Genomic DNA, 17,882 nt, shown 5'->3' with positions numbered 1-17,882 from the left:
TGATATTTATTCATATTAAATGTGTATCTCTAGTTTTCTCGTATGAACTGCTATTTAGAATTCTACGTATGAATGCATCAAACATGTTTTTTATCCATTCTCCTCTTGATGGGCCTTTAGTGTGTTTGCAACATTTTTTATTGTAAACGATACTTGCATGAACATCCTTATGCTGTGCACGCATTTCCTGTGTGAATTTCCCTAGATGTAGACTTACCTAGGAGGGGAGTGGCTGAGTGTTGGAGATCTCTGCTTGGTCCACTGTACTGGGTGCTGCCAAACTGCCCTCTGCAGTGTTTGGACCAATCCGCAGATGCTCCAGAAATTTATCAGGGCTCCTGTTGTTGCATTCTCACCAATACGTCGTATTATCAGGCTTTTAATTTTTGCCTATTTGATAAGTGTGAAATGCTTCCTCATGTAGTTTTAATTCACATTTTTCTAATTATTCCTGAGATCAAACATCTTTTCTTTCTTTCTTTTTTTTTTTTGAGGAAGATTAGCCCTGAGCTAACATTTGCTGCCAATCCTCCTCTTTTTGCTGAGGAAGACTGGCCCTGAGCTAACATCCATGCCCATCTTCCTCCACTTTATATGTGGGATGCCTACCACAGCATGGCTTGCCAAGTGGTGCCTTGTCTGCAACCGGGATCCGAACCTGTGAACCCCGGATGTGCGGACTTAACCCCTGCGCCACCGGGCCAGCCCCCAAGCATCTTTTCATAGGATTAGGAACCATTCAAATTTCTTCTTTTGTGAATTGTTTGTTCATATATTTTCCCACTTGTCTATTGTTTTCCTTTTGGGGAGGTTTTTGGTAAAACGTTAAATCTATTTCAAATATGACAATTCATAGTTTTTGTTTCTTTCTGTACCAATTTTAATTAGTTGTATTTTTCAAGAAATTATTCCTTTCTTCTAAGTTGTAAACTATGATCGTATAAAGTAGTTCTAAAATTCGTTTCTTATCCTCTAGAGTCTGTAGGATTTGTGGTGATAGCCCATTTTTTATTGCTAACATTGGTGACATGTATTCCCCTCTCTATTTTCATTGATGAGTTTAAGAGTTTGTCAATTTTGCTTTTTGTTTGTTTTATTTTTTTCAAAGAACCAGCTTTTGGCTTTGTTAATTTTTTCTGGAAACGATCTGTTTTCAGTTTCACTGGTTTACCTGTTTTCATCTTTATTTCATTCCTCCTACTTACTTTGCTCTTCTTTTCAGAGCTGTTAAGGTAGATTAGGCCATTGTTTTCAGGCCTTTCTTCCTTTGCATTTCAAGCTATGTTTCCCTCTGAGCAACACTATGGTTGCATTTTACAGATTTGCATTTGTCTTTTATTTATCATTCCGTTCAAAATATTCTCTACGATCCTTTGTAATTTTCTCTTTGGCCTATAATTCATTTAAAGGTATGTCATTTAATTTCCAAGTAGTTGGGTTTTCCTAGATATCTTATTATTGATTAATTTTCTTGTGATCATAGGACACAGTCTCCCTGATTTCAGTCCTTTTGAACTTACTGACACTGTTCTATAACACAGTGTACGGTCTATCTCAGGGTATGGACTATGTAGGCTTAAACAGAACGTGTGCTTGGCTAGAAATTCTATACACGTCAGTTACTTCGGGGGGTTACTAGTGCCACTCAGATCTTCCGGCCGTTCCATCACTGCTCACAGAGGGCTGTCAAAACCTACTATGACTGTGGGACTGTCTCTTATTTTTTCTCTAACTTGGTCAAGTATGGATTTATGTGGCTCTCTTATTAGGCGCAAACACATTTATAATTATTGTCTTCCTGGTGAATTGTGCCTTTAAAAAAAGTTTACCCCAGGTTTCACTCTTTGTCATGAAGTTTGTTTCTAAAATCTGATATTAATATAGTCACTCCCGTCTTCTAACCCGTACAGTTTGCCTGGTGTATCTTTTCCATCCATTTACTTTCAAACTACATGTGTCTTTATATTTAAAGTGTGTCTCTTGTAGGCAGTATACTAGAGTCTTGCGATGTTTATCTCCTCTGGCAATTTCTCCCTTTTAATGCTCAGACCATTAACATTTAGTGTGATTAGTAATCTGGTTGAATTTGGGTCTACTATTTTGTTATATTGCTATTTTTTTTTTTTTGCTCTGTTCTCCTTTTCTTGCTTTATTTTGGATGATTTGAATATTTTTAGTATTCTATTTTAATTTATATATTGACTCAAAGCTATATATTATTGTATATTTTTAGTGGTTGTTTTACATATTTGTAAAATATAGAAATGCACAGTCTGCTAAGAGTTAATATTCCCACTCATGTAAAAGATAAAAACTGCCAACCCTATGTCTCTGTTTACTCCATGCCCACTGTCCTTTATGTTACAGTTACCATATGGATCACACGTACGTACATTGAAAGCCCTACCAAGATCAAAATTTTTAGTTTAAGCAATGATATGTATTTTAAAAAGCTTAAGAGGAAAGAAAAAGGAGTGGTTTAGATTTACCCAGAAGTGACGGCTTTTTGATGTGTCACCTTGGGTGGGCTGAACTACGGTTCCAGTTATTCAGTCAAGCACTGATCTAGGTTCTGCTGCGAAGGGATTTGTAGATATAATTAAAGCCCCTAATTATAACCAATTGACTTTATGTTAATAAAAAGGGATGTTATCCTGGGTCACACCTTTACAAGATGGCTTAGGCTTTTTCTGAACTCAGAACCTCCAACTCTCTGAGGTTCTAGCCTACTCATTATCTTCCCTTCTTGATCACCCGCCCTAGCCAGATGCCATAATTGTATAAGCCAATTCTTTGTAATAATCTTTTCTCTCTCTCTGTCTATGTATGTCTCTGGTTGAACCCTGAATTATGCATCAGATATTTGTCATTTACTATTTTTTTTTTTTTTGATGAGGAAGATTGTCCCTGAGCTAACATCTGTGCCGATCTTCCTCTATTTTGTATGTGGGACGCCTCCACAGCATGGCTTGAGGAGCAGTGAGTATGTCTGTGCTGGTGATTAGAACCCATGAACCCTGGGTACTGAAGCGGAGCTTGCAAACCTAACCACTATGCCACCAGGCAGGCTCCTCATTTACCATTTTTGATACTCTATTGTTTCCTAAAGATGGAGTTTTACTCCAGTATCATATTCTTGCAGCCTGAGGAACTTCTTTCAGCATATTTTGTAGTGCTGGTCTGCTAGGATTAATTCGATTAGATTTTCTTTATCTGAAAATTACTTTACTTTCATTTCTGGAAAATATTTTTGCTGGATATAAAATTCTGGGTTGATAGTTGTTTTTTCCTTTTAGCACTTTAGACATGTTATTCCACTGTGTTCTTGCCTGCATGGTTCCTGATGAGAAATCTGTCATTGTTTGAATCATTTTCCTCCTGTATAAAACGTATCATTTTTCACTAACTGCTTCAAGATTTGTTCTTTATTCATCGTTTTAGCGGTTTGATCACAATGTGTCTAGGCAGGGCTTTCTTTGAATTTGCCAAATTTATGATTGGAGTTTGCTGAGCTGCTTGAATTTGTCTTTCACCACATTTGGGAAGGTTTTTGGTCATTATTTCTTCAAATATTTCTTCTGCCCGAATCTCTTTCTCCTTTCCTTCTGGGCCTCCAATTACATGCATGTTAGACTTTTTTTGAGTAAGATGGTAACATCTGCTACCAATCCTCCTCTTTTTGCTGAGGAAGACTGGCCCTGAGCTGACATCTGTGCCCATCTTCCTCTGCTTTATATGTGGGATGCCTACCACAGCATGGCTTGCCAAGTGGTGCCATGTCTGCACCTGGGATCTGAACCGGTGAACCCTGGGCTGCCGAAGTGGAACATGAGAACTCAACCACTGTGCCACTGGGCCAGCCCCCACGTTAGACTTTTTCATGGTTGTTTTTCTTTCACTTATTAATTTTTGAAGTCCTTTACATCCTGGATACTAATGATTTGTTAGTTATATGTTTGGAAATATCTTTTGATGATCTATTGCTTATCTTTTCACTTTTTAATTTATCTGTTGTTACATATGTTTTGTATTTATTTTAATGTAGATGAAGTTTTCAATCCTCTTTAAAGTTGTTACTTAAAAAAATTTGTGCGTTTGTATGTGTGATGGATTAAACTAAGTCCTACTCCAAATTTTTAAATATGCTATACTTTCTTCTAAAAGGTTTTAAGTTTTATTGTTCATATCTATGTATTTAGTCAACATTAAATACAATTTTGTTTAAGGGGAGATGCAGGGATTCAACTAAAAGCTTTTTTCGTACTAACAACCATCTATTCTTTTCTGCGTTGATCTGCAATGTCATCCCCATTTTATATTGCATTTTACAACACAACATATCTCTTCTTTTGCTAGAAAAGTCTTCACCATCATCAGAGGAAAGGAATTCCCCATTTAAAAAGTTTTTCTAGCAATACCAAAAGGGAGGACGAGTCAGCTGAGTAGGATTTTATTAAGATTACCAGGCTCTTCCAGAATGCTCTTAATTCATTTCTGATTTTCTAAAAGAGGAAGTTAGGGGAGGGAGACGAGGTGGTCAACTGGTAAATGCTGTCTCTCTAGCTGGTGAGCTCTGGCGGGGAATGGATGTTAACCAGTTTGCATTGTAACCTGCAAAGATCACTGAGCTTGTTAAAAATCAGTTGACCTCGAGAAGGAACTCTTAGCTACGTCTTTTCCCACAAACAAAAGCTCTTCTCTACAGGAATGCGAGTTGTGAGCGGCTCAGTGGGAATAGAGGGGTTTAGGTTCTCAAACTCTAAGTAAACTCGCATATCTGGAGCTCAAGTCATGCCCTTGCTCTCGGGAAGCAGGGCTCCTTCTCCAGAACTTCTTGGTTGTGAGTGAAGAGCCACAAGAAGGAAATCTGGAAGGCTCTTTTGGCCACTTTTCTCTATTTTGAGCCACATTCACAGCCAGGAACCATTTCAAAGGATTGGTTGATACTTGGCTGAAACACTGGTGGTTGTAACAATGCACTTAATCCTTCAGCTGTTCTGACCACACGATAGCTCGTCCGTTCAGAGCCTGAACTGACTGCAGTGGTCAGGTACTTTGGGGCTGTGCGTGCTGCCTTTAGGTTGAACCCAGTTTTTTTTCTTTCTTATTGTAGGAGAGGGTCAACACAAAGTTCTTACTCTGTCCGGGAGTGACTCCCTCTTCAGAGGCTCAAAAGACTGTTTTAGATCATATCTATCTAACACCAAAAACCTAGGTTGAGAAATATCTTGAGAAATATACCAGTCAAGTTCTATTTTTGCCAAACTGACCTTTAAATTTAACAGCCTCTTACGCTTACACTGGAATCTTTTTTATTTCCTTGATCGGCAAACTTCCCCCATGCATTCATATTCTCTGCAAGTCCTCCCTTTGTCTTCTCCAGACTATACTCCAGAGTCAGAAATTAAAATGGGCTATCGCCTTGCTTCTCTTCTTTTTTTCCTATACTAAAAGCACTGAGAACAACCCCTCAAACACACACACACACACACACACACACACACACACACACATACTCCTCAACATAAAAATGAGCCTGGGTCGGGGCTGGCCCCGTGGCCGAGTGGTTAAGTTCGCGCGCTCTGCTGCAGGCGGCCCAGTGTTTCGTTAGTTTGAATCCTGGGCGCGGACATGGCACTGCTCATCAGACCACGCTGAGGCAGCGTCCCACATGCCACAACTAGAAGAACCCACAACGAAGAATACACAACTATGTACCGGGGGGGCTTTGGGGAGAAAAAGGAAAAAATAAAATCTTAAAAAAAAAAAAAAAATGAGCCTGGGTCTTCCAAGCCTTCCCACTGAATATTTCCTTTGCTATTCACTGGGCATCAGCCAGTTATCTTCCTTACTGGTCATAGGGGAACCTCTATCAGCATACTGCTGAGCCAACCCAAGGACTATAAAAAGTGACAGGAAATATGAAAATTGTAGGTTTTGACTTTTATTATGTCACCTCCCCATTTTCTATAACTTTATTTCAGCTGCCCCAGGTCAGCATAGCTACAACCTAAAATCAGTACTCTATAGGAGAAGAGCATTGGACCAGGAGGCAGGAGTCCTGGGTTCTAGTTCTTCTCACACTTATAGCTGGTGACCTTGGTCAACCCATTTTTCTGGCTCAGTTTTCTCATCAGCAAAAGGCAGGAATCACAAACTTGGATGTGACAGGGCCTAGTCATTGAAGGTAAGTGAGATAATCAGGCCTGGTTGGTTCTTTACTGTGCTGGAGATTGTTTCCCTTATGACCCCGTCTAAAGAGGAGTTGCCCAATTCTGATTACTGCTGTGGCAATGAGGCCACAGTGTTTCTGGATCTTTTGACTTTTCTAGAGACACAGCTATATAGATTTTACAAAAGGAAATATCTCAATATCTAAGCATTGGCAACTAATTCAAAAATTCGACTTTCTGTGGCTCTAGTAAAACTGTCTCAGTCCCTGGGTCACCAGTTGTAACCTCTAGACTAAATGGTATTTAAAGTCTCTTCCAGTTCTGAAATTTTATACTTTAATTATCCAAATGCTCTGAATTGAGGGAAGAACTGGTTTTGGAATATGAGGAAGATTTTCCTGGCATCCAGCTCTTGTATTTTGAAGCAGGTGACCAGGGGAATTGTGAAATGTCCTTCAAGTGATCTTGAAGAATAAGAGACACCTCCTTCTGTCTGGGATTAGTTAGAACCAGTTGCCGGAAGGGGGATGGATGAGATGTTCTCTTGTAATTCTTCTCAGTTGAGATGTTGTGAAAATGCTATTTTATGAGTTTGGTTTCCAATGTCCTCGGGTCCTTTGAGGGGAGGAAGGAGGTGGTAGTTTGGTTTCTGATTCCCAGGACCTCTCCCAACTCAATTCCTGGAAGCGTCTGGGGACCTCTGTAAACTGAAATTTAAAGTGATAGTTTGTAGCTTCCTTTCTAAGGTTTAGATTAGGTTTCATAAATTGGAATTGAAATCAGGGCAGTAGTTGGAGTGTTGGTGTAAACGTCTATGGCTCCAACTGTCAGCATGCTAATAAAAGCAAGAGAGGGCAATAAATAAAGGTAGAGATGAGTGATCAGAAAGATAAGAGCCTTTTCTCACTTAGTTTTCACTATAATTCTCTCCTTAAGAAAGTTGATCATTGTGACCTCAGTCCATTTTCTATTTTCTTGTGGATTAAAAACACCTAGAAACCCACAAACATCTTCTATACACTATGTGTGCTCAAGCCCAGAGTCAGCAGTTCAACAAGCAGATAGAATGCAATGTAGTTACTGACTGTATCAGCATAAATACTAGGTCTCTTATTCCAAAGTAACCGCAGCAAAATAAACACACCACCACCCTTAGAAAGAGACAGAAGACAGAGGGAAGAAAGCAAGATAGAACACACATGCATTTGATTATTAACCCAGCCTATTTCAACAGCACAATGCATATTAATGAGGGAGAACAGGTTGATTGAAGCCCAACGAAGCAAGCTAGACAAAGGATGCACTTTCATGTACAAATGAATAATGTGGGTCATTGACGGTGATCCAAGTGCTTTTGGTGTCTAGATAGGAAGATAAGGCTGGCTGAGATGTAATCTTCTCCGTCACCACCATCATCACCAAAATTGAAGTGCTAATCTGTATACCTGATAAGATGGGCGAGGGGCAGAAAGATCTAATTAGATACTATAGGTGGTGGTCATGCGTTGTCTTGCCTCTCCACCATCAGTTCTCCCTTCTTCTTATAACAGCATGGTGAATATCCTTTGGGGTACCACTCCTCCAGAATTGCATGCAGTCTTGGTGGTCTTGTCAACCAACTGGCAATGTGGACAATGGTTGGACCTAAATAGGGACAACACGATTTGCTCTCTGAGGAATTTGAATCTTTAGAGGAGTAACTCAAAGCAAGTCCAGAGTTCATCCTAATAGGGCATCCTGAAGAGACAATGGATTTATTCCCTAAGGCTGCTCTGGGCCCTGTCCTTTTTTGAAGTCTGATAGTTCACTTTTTCTTGTGACTCACAGAACTATCCCATAGCTGTAAGATAAGTCCTACTTGACATTTGAGTTAGCCAGTGTTGTTTCTGTTGCTTGCAACCTAAGAAACTTAACAAATACATCAAACATCTTCCCTGTGATCTCACCAGCTGGGAGCTGATGGTGAAGAGAAGACAGACTGAGAAATAAATTATTAGATTTCTTACATGATTTGATGAGGTCACTGTGTTCAAATTCAATATACAAAATTAATTGTATTTTTATATACTAGCAGCAAATAATTAAAAAACAAAGTTAAAAAAGATATACCTTTTATAATAGCATCAAAAATATCAAATACTTGGAGTAAATGTAATGAATCTACATGTATACTACCTCTACACAGATATTTATAGAACATAATTAGAATTAAAGACCTAGATAAGTAGATTGTTGTCTTAAGCCAGTAAACAGAATCTCCAAGCTGGTGTGGTTCAAGTTCATCTTTTTGCAGACAGGCAAAACAAGACTAGAGGGGGAAAACAGCCTGTTCAAGGTAGCCCAGAAGGACATCCTTGAACTGCCTTCTACTACCACCAGCTTGCTGCCCTTTGCTGCCAATCTGCGCATCTCTATAGCTGGAGATAGAACCACACTCCTTGTCTCCCAGGGCCAATGTGTAATATTGGCCTGTAGCTGGTACTTTGCTCAGGGCATTCTGGTAATGGGGACTCTGTCTTCTTTCTCTCCATCTTTCTTGAGTCTTCTGGTACTCATGAAAAATCACCAGGCTGGACTCTCGATCTATGGATTCTCTGCCTATAGGCTTGTAAATCCACGTTGATTTCCAGGGCTGGTAATCTGCAGTTCTTCTGACTCTTTGAAAGTATCAGATCGTTGCTTGGAGACTCATTACTCATAGCTCAAGGGGCCACATTCAACCAAGAGGCATCTTTTCCTTACATTTTTCCAGTGTCTGGTCACAGACATTGTATAAACTCCGTTTCTTCTCTTCCTCCGGAATAACCAGACTTCAGTAACCAAGCTCAGACGAGGAGCTGCAGTTTCCCCAGCCCCCACCCTTGACTTTCCCTCTGCTGTTTTTTCCTCTCTTCCATGGGTTATTTTTTCCAACTTGGGAGACAAGGAGAATGTGTATCCCAGGTAAAGTGAGGAGGGGAGGGGAGGAGCCATGGCACAGACACATCAAAAGAGCCCTTTGTGCTCAGGGCACATTATTCCTGGAATCCAATCAAGTGCCCAAAACCCAACCAAGCTTTTCAGACAGCACAGAAACCAGTCATGCAGGCCTCTTGGGCCTGCTTTTTCAAAGCTTTATAGGGTACACTGAATTATTTGGTTGGGTCTTTTCAACCGTGTGACATTTGGGTTTTCAATGGCACGAATGGGGTTGATCATTAATTATTTGGACGCTTTAATTAAAAAAAAACCACAACTTCACTGTGGATTTATGAGGGTCTGCTGGGGGGCAAGGACAAGGAGGCCTTTAGTGATTCTCTCATTTGAATGAGAGTGAGGGTTGGGAAGTTCTAGAAAGGGAGACTACAGAATCATCTTCCAGGAAGGTCTTAAACCCAAGTGAGGGTTTATTTGAAGGAGGAGGGGCTCACAATGAAGAAAATGGAAAAGGACACATGAGAACGGAATTCTGGGACCTGCAAAATGCATTAGGAGGCAGGGCGTTTAACAGAAGTCAACGGTTTAGCAGGGAGCCATCGGGAGTTCCTGAATCAATACCTTTCACGTGAAAACTAGTAAATCCTATGGGTTGGGATGGGGGAAGGGCTGGCTTCTGGAACATTTGATTAACTGAACCAGAGAAGGTTTCCAGGGAGGGGAGTTTGTGAGTGGAATGTTGAATACCCAGAGGGACAGGATCGATGTTTTCCAGTTTCACAACAGCGAGGTAGTGAAAGTATAACATCCTCTCTCTTCGTTTCCTTGGTATGTTTTGCAACCTCACCCTTCTTCTCTAACACGGATGTGTGTCCTTCTTGAGTCACACACACTCTCTCGTTCCTGACATCCTGAAAAAGCTCACTCACTCCCAGAGAGTTCCGCTCCTGGGTGCCTGTCCTAGAAGGTTAATCTCAAAGACAAGCGATCTTGGGTAGGGTTGGGAAGCCTGGGAAAGGAAACAAGCTTCTCCAGAGACACCAGCAACTCCCATCCATTCAGGCTCTTACATCCAGGAGCCTCAGGAAAAAGAGACTCAGCACATTTAAAAAATACTGATGAAAAATGCTTATCCTTGACATCACAATGCACTGTCTTATCACATGCCAAAAGGAAACACAGTGATGCGTGTGCATATCTTAGCTGATCACTTAGCTGAGCACTTGGATTTTTTAAAGCCCCTGACTCTAGTTGCAGAAATTCAACATGAAAAAAATGTCAGAAAAATCTTGGATGTCCCTGATGTCCTTCCTTCTAAGGTGCACACCATTGTCTTAGGACTTGTTCCTATGGTGCCAGTTGACTAGACATTATTTATCCCATTTTGTAAAGGAGGGAAACTGAGTCTGACGGAACTCAAGCAACATGTCAAAAGTCATAACGTATTAGTGGGCTGGAATTCTGGCCTCCTGGAAAAAGACATTTCTCACAAAAGACGTCAAATCTTATCCACGGGATTATAGAACTGGGCTCTCCAGATGGTGCTTCAGGAAGAAATCCAGAGCATTTACAAGTGGATTGTTTATTTTTCCTTAGAGCCACTTCCATGCAAAGGTTGGTCTGTATGCATCCATTTTGGAGAAAAGGAAAATAAAATTGATCCAAATTTTTGTAGCGAATCTATGTGAGATGTAGTGATGGTGGTGTTTACTTTGTCCAAAGTTAAGGGCTGAAGGAGTCATGAAAAACTGAATATAAACCTGGCTCCAGTTGATATTTGAAAATAAAGTAATGGAATTATTGACTAGGAGGCTTGATATGATGGATTCGCTCAAGAAGAAAGCAAAAGTAAGCTTTCCTGTATCCTCCCAGCCTCAGAAAATCAAGTTGGGAGGAAAGTGGCTGAGGGGAGGGGTTAAAGCGCAGGAGAGAGGGATGGATGGCAGCTGTCACCTCCGCAGGTGGGGAGGGGAGCCCATTGTCCTGGGAACTTGTGCACTCCCAGAGTGCGCTCTCTACCTCAAGCACTCAGAGAAGACGCAGAGACATCACAGTGGGTTTTAGCAGCTAAAAGTACGAAGATGTGACCTGGAAAACATGCTCTTTTACCTGTTTTCCTCACAGAGAGAGGCAGGAGCTTCACGTGAGTGTGGAGTTTGTGGGGTGCAGCGATTGAGAGAGGCTAAGTAACACGGGTGACCCTGCCCAGGCTCAAGACATCCACCGTTTTCATTTCCAAGTCTACGAGTAAAAGCCAGTCGCTCTCTTATATCTGCACCAAATTCAAGATGCCGCATTATGACAAAGCTTTATCATCTTGTTTGAACTCAGGCCTTTAGCTTTCAACACATTTCAGGCTGTCTGGTGATGAAAGAGAAGACATGCTCTGTAAGTGGCCTTTACTTGGGGACTCAGACCTGAAACAGGACCACCGCATGTGACATCCTTCTACCTGGAACACTCTTCCCCTCATCTCTACCTGAAAGGCTCGTGTTCCTCACTCCTGTCTCAGCTTAGTGTCAGAGCTCCTCAGAGACACCTGCCGGCACCTTCCGGTCTAAATTAGGTCTTCATGTGAGGTCTATTAAAACATCCTGTATTTTTTCTTCATAGCACTTAACACACAAAAAAATAGTCACGAACTGTGAAAAGCTATTTAATCCTTTCTTCCCCTGGATAGTAAGGTCCTTGAAGACAAGGACCACGTCAGTAATGCTCGCAACAGACTTCTACTACTGCCAAGCAATATTTGTTGAATGAATGAATGAATGAATGAATGGTCTTGCAAGAAACTGAAGGTTGAGTTTGGATTCTACCACTCTGCCTGGGTGGCCATGGCCTTTCTGAGGCTCGCTTTCTTTATCTGTTAAGTAATGCTGTTGGAATGGATGATTCTGAGGCCCCTTCTAGCAATGCAACTGTTATGAGCCTTTGTAACCCACCTGTGGCTGGGTCCTTCTTTGGCAACTTCCACAGCTCTTCAATTCACCCCCCAAATAATCGCAGCTCTCCAACACATTAATGACAAGCAGGTCTGTTGCTCTTGATTCCATACTTTACTTGGAGCAAACCACCACTCACAACTCTTAACACGTCACTGCCCAAATTCCCATCTGTCATTTCTTCCCAATTCCCTTTTTGACTCTCTATTGCTTCCTCTCCCCTCCTGGGCCTCTCTGCACTCTCTATAGTCTCCAAAATGTCTCTGTTTTATTTCACACTTGCTCAAATGCCCTTCTCTATTCAGTGCCTCAGGGCATGTGGTTCTTGCTCCTCAGACATCCAGCAAACTGGCTGCTCCTGCTCAGTCATCGCATTGTGGGGCTCTTTCCAATTCCACATTCAGTGACATTGTTTTGGTAGCTTAACCCACCATGGTGGGAGTACTTACATCATGGAAATGGGCAAATGCTATAAATCAGGGGTTTCATCTCTCAGAGAACCCACGGTTACACATTTACTGGCACACCACTGTCTAAGCTCCTCCAGCCAGGTCATTGCCTAGTTTAGGAAGTTGGTTGAACCCAAAGATCCTTCATCATTAGGCTTATAGTATACATAGTTTCTAACTTCTCATGGCTTAGGCAGAATAGCAGGAGCTGAGAAAGGCCCATATAAAATGGCAGCTGTATTTGTCAAGGTTCAGCCAGGAAAACAGAACCTATGCCAGGCAGGTCCAGAGAGGAGCATTGATATGAGAAACTGGCTACATATTAAAGTTGATGGAACTCAAAGGGCAAATGGGTGAGGCAAGTCCTAGGTTAGCAGGGCCCACTTCTACATCTAGGGCTGGAGTGACAGAGAGGAGGTGGTGCTACCAGAGTTTATGAATTAGAATTATAGAGGGAGTGGCTTCCCAGTGGAAGTGGAACCCCGGAAGAGACTAAGCAGCTGCTGGGATGTCTCCTAAAACACGGAGTGAGGGGAGCACCTGGGCTTTCTCCTTCCTCCAGTGCTCTGCCGAGGCCTCTCATTGGCAAAACTTAATGAGAAGCCAGTTGGAATGGGGGCACGGGAACTGTAGCTGTCAGGGCCCAGCTCCCTATGATGCAGAGCAGACAGAGCAGGGCTGGCAGTGACTCTGACAAGAGACAGGCAAGTCACCCTCCTAATAACTAATTGTATTCCTGAATGTTCACCCAACACCTTCAAGGCTATAGCCAGTCATATTGACTTCCTAGAGTCCCACAGTCAAGCCTCACTCTACGAACCAAATAATTCCCTTAAGTCTGGCTTTCCAATCCATTCTACAGTGAAGGGTGATTAAGCTACAAAAACTCATTGTGAGATGCTGACAATTCTGATATAGTTTCATGAAGTTGATCGCAAGAAGCAAGGCCCATCACATTTTGTAGAAAGATAGAAACTTTCTAATTTTTTACTGATGGAGCAGAAATGCAATGACTAGAGACATTCCTTCCTTTTCCTGTAGTCCCTTAATTTGATTTTATTATTTTCTAAGAATCCAGGCACCATATCAGATGCTGAAGTTATGAAGATGTTTTAGAACTGGCCTTCAAGAAGCTCTCAGTGTGGATGGGAAACAGATAATTACGAGCAGGGGCAGAGGGCACAGCAAGGCAGGATTCACAGACTAATCCTAAGGGAGTAAAAACTCTACTGTTTGCTCTGCCGTCACTTGGGCCAGCTGCAGGGGCAGATCGGGATGGCTGGGTTCTTCCTAGCAGCTTCAGTGGCCTCCTTGCACTTGGACACTTTGGGGGTTAATGCCTTGTTTAGTCATGTAAGACTCCTGTTCCCCTGAGGATGTCTCCACCTTGGCCTTTCAGTAACTACTCACTCTTCCCCACTTGCCTCTCTGCTCATCTTCCTGTAGGGGGTAGTTTTAGCATCTTGTCCCCTGTATTGCTGGGGACTGTAACTCTCGTGTCTGCTCAGCTCAGCAAATGTTAGGAGATCTCTCCCTACCTGGAGCGTGAGTCTCCGTTTTGGACCGAGAAGGGGCTGGTCCTGGTGATGGGTGGGAGACCCACGTCAATGCTGTGGTGTGTTCCCGCCAACACGCTCCCGGAAGTGTGGCTGCGTGTTGTGTCTGTCATTCCAGCTTGTCAGGGGATGCCAGAAAATTACCCAGTGCTTCCCACTCAACTCAGACCTCCAGTCCATGCCCTCCTGGAAAGTCAGACACAGAGAGCAAGAAATGAAGGGGGTAATTGTGAGACCGTGAAAATGAGTGACTGTGGGTAGCATGTGATCTGCAGGAGGCATGGCATTGAGAGTGGGACAGGGGGAGAGAGAGGGACTGTTTTTAGCTACCACGAGTGGCGGTGGCAAGTAGTGGGGAGAGGGGAGATATGTAAGAGAATTTCGAGGAAGTTCTGTCTGTGCTCTGGATTTTCTGGGGGAAAATGCTTGTGCTGTTTCTTTAAAGAAACTTAGGGAACAACCTGGGTAACTCAGTTTTATGATTTGGGGATGCTTTGACTTGTGGAGGTAGGATTCCAACAGACCCAGCTATGTTCAGTTACAGAGGGCCTGCATTTTAATAGGTTAGTCGAATTACCTGATGCTTGAATTATGAGCAACCATGTGCCCTTACGAAAATAGGATGCATGCGGTGATGGGCGGAACCCTAGATGCAGCCCGGGAGGATGTGTGTTGGCTGCTTCCTCCCCATGCGTGCCAAGCGAGGCACTCATCAGCTGCTCATCAGTTTCCTCATCTGCACAAGGTGACGATGATCATCCTGGCCAACTACCCAAGTCTGTTGTGAGCCTCGATCAAGCTCAGTCAAGTGGAAGCACTTTATAAATAGGATTGTTTTACAGCCACGCAAGGGAATATTATTTGAATGACATTTTTTGGTAGGGTTCGGGTGCCTTCCACAAAGAGAGGATCAACTTATTAATGCCACCCTAGTAGATGAAATGGTCCCGACTCACAACTTTTATTTTTCCTTTTACTAAATTAGAAACAAAAGTCTCAGGGCTTATAAGTGAAGATTGCTATAAGGTGCATCTAACTTAGAAATGCCTGTAAAAATTCCACTCGACTTGGTTTGAATTGTCTACAGTGTGGAGGAGGAATCCACGAATGTTTCTCCAGAAGGAAGTGTGTGACCCAGGCCTTGCAGGTTAGAACCTCGAAGGGCTGCAGGCTCTAGGAGGCACGGGGCCTTCCACAGAGCCCTAGGACGAGCGTTTCTCAGGTTTTCGAGCGCATATTCTACAGCCCAGTTGCCGCGCATTCGTGTGTATGTGTGTCTCTGTGTGCACTACTGCATTTATTAGAGGATGTGGTGGTGGCTGAGAGCAGGCAGGTAGGTTTCCAGTGCCAACAAACTGCCTGCTTTTCAGAAAGAGTAGAGTTTTCCTTGGCTCCACTGCCAGCTCCTTTATCTGTTTTCATTTTAAAGATGTGTTTCCAAAGCACCATTTCCTGAAATCTTTCGGCTGCAGCCAGGTATGAGATTCCCAATTGCCAGTCCAGGGAGCAGGTGAGCTGCCAGAGAGAAATTTATAATAGGGCGGGTCGCCCGAGGAGTGCCAGTTGAGGTCGCGCCAGGAAGTGGAGAGAGAGCCAGAAACAAGGACCCTCCATGGGAAAAGTTCTCCCCGCAGCTCTGCCTGGAAATCTGTGCCCAAGAATTTTCGTTTGAATAATCAGACTGAGTTCTTGTAGTTGAGCAGGGCACGGCGAGCTTCAAGTTGAACAGAGGAGGGCAAGTTGAAGGCAGCCCTTTCACGTGAACCCTTTTTGTTAACCTCCTTTATCGCATCTCCTGACATTTAGTCTCCACTGTCTTATCTTTACCCCTTCTTAGTGTACTTACTGCCACTTGGGTAAATACCCTGCCAGAACTTGAGCTCTGAGCTCCAGTAAAATTTATCTGTAAACTCTCTAGCGTCTAGCACAGTGCCTAGTACCCTGGTGGTGCTTAATAAATGGTGGTGGTGTAAATGACTAAATAATGCAAACCTGGAACGATTAACAAGGTTTCGATTAACGATTCATTCATTCCATGCATATTTATTGAGCACCTAATGTATGCCAGGCCCTGTTTCAGGCAGTGGGAAGAGACTGAGAACAAATTATACATGAAGAGGATAGGAATTACCCTGAAGATAACTTTTTTCCTACTTTTTATGTCCCTGATTGTTGAGAACTTCTTGGCTTGCACAGGTCCTGGTTTTGTAATTTCCATATTCCTGGCCACTTGGCCTCATCCAAGGCCTATCCTAGACTTTGAGACTTATCTCGTTGGTCTTCAGTAAGGACTTTAAATAGCCCCACGCTAGTTAGTACGCCAAGTGTCTCTCTCAGCTCTCCTATCTGAACCAAACACTCAAAAACAGGATTTTTACCAATTCCCTAGCTATTAAACTGATAAGAATAGACACTACTGGGGCTGGCCCAGTGGCGTAGTGGTTAAGTTTGTGTGCTCTGCTTCGGCAGCACAGGGTTCACAGGTTTGGATCCTGGGTGCGGACCTACACACTGCTCATCAAGCCATGCTGTGGCAGTGTCCCACCTAGGAAATAGAGGAAGATTGGCATAGATGTTAGCTCAGGGCCAATATTCCTTGCCAAAAAAAAAAATCGAGAAAAAAAAACCAAGAATAGATACTTCACTTGATCTTAGCCAAAAGGCCGAGAAGCAATCCCAATTCCCTAGTTATCAAAGCTTAAATGCTTGCATTGTAGCCTAGTTCTGGAAACGAAATCTCCATGTTTGTCTCTGAACCAGAGGAAACCTAGGTAAAAATGGAAAGCTGCCTTAAAGGACAGCAGACATTGTTGAAGGACCCTAGGCAGACATATGTGGAGACAGGAGGAGCCACAGTAAACTGATGCTCTGCACAAGAGCACGGGGACTCTCACAGTTCCACAGTGGGATCCTCCGCTCCTCCTCAGTGCTGAAGTATCCTTCAGATTTCATCAGTGGAGCATCCCGAAGAGTATGGGCTTGGCACATGATGGCAGTTCATGCTTTCTTCGGTTTGCAAAAGTAGGAGGGACCGAAGGGTCCATGAAGTTCAAACTCTTCCAAGCCCAGAGAGGAGATGGAGATATACCCTGACCAAGATCATGGCTATCACGTGGCCTAGTGACATAGCAAAAGTAATGGGAAAAAAATAATCCTTTGTCTCTAATTCAAACAATACAAGGAATTCTCCATTGCCGTAAGAGGTACTGTCCCAGAGTGGACTTGAAACCACGCTGTATGAAGAACAGTGGAAGGCATGCCCAGTGGCTGGAAGAGGGGATGGAGGAAGACATGGGAGATGATGTCAGGCTCTAAAGAAGTGGTACAAGGAAGAGGGTTACATTTTTTTCCTGCATGGCCCCAAAGGACTGAGCTGGGGTTCTGTGGGTACAAGTTATAGGGAGGTAACTTCTTCAGTTCAAGGGGAGACCTTTTCAATAGAGCGGCCTGTCAACAAAGCACACTCAAAAGCAATGAGCTCTCTGCTCCTGCAAGTTCTCAAGGAGAGGCTGGATGGAAATTTGGTGAGTTGTAGAGGTGATTTCGATCTCGAATGGCAGAGAGAGCACCGCACTGCTCTGACCTCTTGGAATTTGAGGTGAACCCTGGCTCCTGCATGTCTGTCTCTGACAATGGTTCTGGTAATTAGGCATCAGGAGAGCTGTTCGTTTTATCATCCTCAAAATGTCAGAGGAGCTCCACTGCTCCTTTCTAACTTCTGTCTGCCAGGGTCTGAATTTTCTAAGTGTAATCCAATGGATGGCAAGGAGACTCAACCTCGCCCACCGACAGGTCCGTGATGGCAGCTCCTGGAGGCTGCACTGAGAGGCAATTTGAGACAGCAGG

The 17,882-nt window shown here is 43.0% G+C and overlaps 1 long non-coding RNA gene and 1 pseudogene across 12 annotated transcripts in view; one reads left to right on the top strand and one right to left on the bottom strand.

Moving 5' to 3' along the window:
- LOC103554259 (uncharacterized) overlaps positions 1–17,882 on the top strand; it is a 311,616-nt gene that overhangs the window by 103,274 nt on the left and 190,460 nt on the right. The gene's annotated exons all lie outside the window — the stretch shown is intronic.
- On the bottom strand, positions 16,567–16,711 carry LOC139083740 (U2 spliceosomal RNA; annotated as a pseudogene).

Source organism: Equus przewalskii, chromosome 5, assembly GCF_037783145.1.
Source record: "Equus przewalskii isolate Varuska chromosome 5, EquPr2, whole genome shotgun sequence".
NCBI lineage: Eukaryota > Metazoa > Chordata > Mammalia > Perissodactyla > Equidae > Equus > Equus przewalskii.
The sequence above is the reverse complement of the archived record's forward strand: the minus strand, read 5'-3'. Positions and strand labels throughout refer to the sequence as shown.